Raw genomic sequence first — 2,516 nt, forward strand, 5'->3', positions numbered from 1 at the left:
ACAATACGACCATATCCCACAAAGTCTGCTAGTGGCCAGCCACCAGGGTGCCCTTTACATCACAGCTCCCTCTTGAGGGGGCATGGTAGCATGGTGGGAGCTGCAGACTGGACTCTGGAGACAGCCAGGAGGGGCAAGACGTGGAGCTACTGCAGAGACCAGCTGCTGGGGAGACTGACAGCCGGGGCCAGCTGGGAGCTAACAGGAGAGGCTGCAGGAAGAAGGAAAGTACCCTGGCTGCAGGTTAGTGTTTGTAGTTCTATCTCACCAGTTCCATAGGCTGCACTATATTTAGGCATGTGTGTGATGCGCTGTTTGTTTGTGTGTGTGTGTGTGAGAGAGTAGCTGTGAGTCTGTAGGTGACCCCTGTGTGTGTGTATTTATGTATGTATAGATGACCTCTGTGTGTGTGTTAGTGTAAACTGGCACTGTGACCCCCTGTGTGTGTGTTTGTATAGGTGAGTGACCTCTGTGTGTGTTAGTGTACACTGGTGTGTGTAAAGGGATGCAGTTAAAATCCCGGCGGTCGGGATCCCGGCATTCAGAATCCCGACGCCGGAATCCCGACCGCCGAAATCCCGACACATTCTCCCTCCAGGGGTGTCCACGACACCCCTGGAGGGAGAATAAATTAGTGTGCCGAGCGCAGCGAGCCCGCAAGGGGGGCGATCCACGTCCCCCCCCTTGTCGGGATTCTGAACACCGGGATCCCGACCGCCGGGATTCAGTACTTAATCCTGTGTAAAGGTGACACTTGTTTTTTGTTCGTGTAAGCTGGCCCAGAATCCTCATCTGCATGCCATGCAAAACTCTCACACCATCTGAAAATGAAGAAAACGGGTGCCACTGCCACCGCTGCACTCGGCCATTCCCACTTTACTGGAGACCACAGCCACTTCTTTGTAGACCCACCCCCTCTTTGGGTCGGCCACATCTCAAGGGTGGCAGGCTCTGCTTTTAACCATGCACAAGTTGGGAGGTGTGGAATCTCCCTGTAACCAGTTTCCGAATGTAGGTGAGTTACACAGGTCATCTTGTGTGTACCCATCTTAAGACAATCGGTGGCTGAAGAAGACGAGGTTTGAATTCTGCACAGAGTTCTTCCCTCTCATGAGGAATTTCGCTCCAGTGAGCAGATATTCCCTGTGAGGGGTGTGGCCTGAGTAGCCTGAACCAACAATAAATTCATTTCTTCCCCTCTATGGGTCAATGTTCAAGTTGGTGGTGCTCCCCAGAGTCCAGATATGTATAGATACGATTGGAGAAAAGAAGACTCTTTTGCTGGGGCACTCTTGAGATTAGTAGTGAAATTAGTAATGATAAAATATAACTTTTAATCAAATACGTTTAAAATATGTGGCAAAAATAGACATACATACATACATACATACAGAGCCGAATTTTCCATTAGGCATGTGAGGCACGTGCCTAGGGGTGGCACATGTTTGGGGGCTGCACTTGGATGCCTGTGATGGTACTGTCATCCCAAAATGTACCAGTAACTGCAAAATATCCACTGTACTGAACTATATTCCATCTTAAATAGAGTGTAAATGGATAGGACATGCAGATACTGCCCCTGTAATCTGTCCTACTTAGCAAAAATGTATTCATAATAAAAGAACATGTCACAGTTAGTAGCTTTTTTTTTATAAATCTATTATATTGGCTATTATCAAATGAGGGGTTATAAGTGATCAATAAAAATAATACAATTAGGCGGGGGAGGGGGGGTTGCAAACATTATTGTTGTGCCTAGGGGCGCCCTCATCCCTAAATCCACCCCTGCATACATACATACATATATGAAAGATGATCACAATGGTGATCAGAATAACCCACAATGCTAGTTTAATACTTCGATGTGCTATCAAAATCCACTTCCTTTATTGGGTGGGATTTATGTACCGAGAGGCTAGAAAAAGTATTTTTGGGGGTAGGATTCCTCGCGGACACAGAGATTAAAGACCGTAAAAATAGAGACACTGGTTATCAATTAGAGAAAAACAATACTCTCTCTGCTAGTTTCTATTTAAAAGTATCTCTGCCTGTTTTTAGTAAAATGCAAAATAGCAACAATGTAACTCCACAAGTGTCAATTGTATAAACCCCAAGATCTGTACTCAGGCAGTCACTCCCTTCTGGCTCTCTGGGTGCGAGTCCCATTGTATACTTGCACTGCAGACATAACCCATGGGATATCTCCCTCCCTGAATCATAACCACATAGTAGTAAAGGGGCAAGACAGAGCGCTGATTGTATACTCGGTGCAGCCCACTCGCCAAGTCATTCTGTCTAAACGTCTCTTTTATTGAAGGAGCCAGTTGTGTAAACACAGAGCGGCCATATTTGTTGCTGGCGACATCGCGTATACGTCTGTATATCGCGCCTGACACACAGACAGCTACATGACATCTTTCCTCATCATATGCAGGACTGACACACACAACGCTGTTTGTAAGCTGGAGACAGAGTGACAGCGTGTGAGGGAGGAACCCGTGCACATACACACATAC

General features: G+C 46.7%; 1 protein-coding gene across 3 annotated transcripts in view; it reads right to left on the reverse strand.

Annotated features, from left to right (window-relative positions):
- The window catches only part of COA1 (cytochrome c oxidase assembly factor 1), a 144,573-nt gene that overhangs the window by 141,911 nt on the left and 146 nt on the right, over positions 1-2,516 (reverse strand). The gene's annotated exons all lie outside the window — the stretch shown is intronic.

The sequence above is a fragment of the Crinia signifera genome, chromosome 5 (assembly GCF_055691185.1).
Source record: "Crinia signifera chromosome 5, ASM5569118v1, whole genome shotgun sequence".
NCBI lineage: Eukaryota > Metazoa > Chordata > Amphibia > Anura > Myobatrachidae > Crinia > Crinia signifera.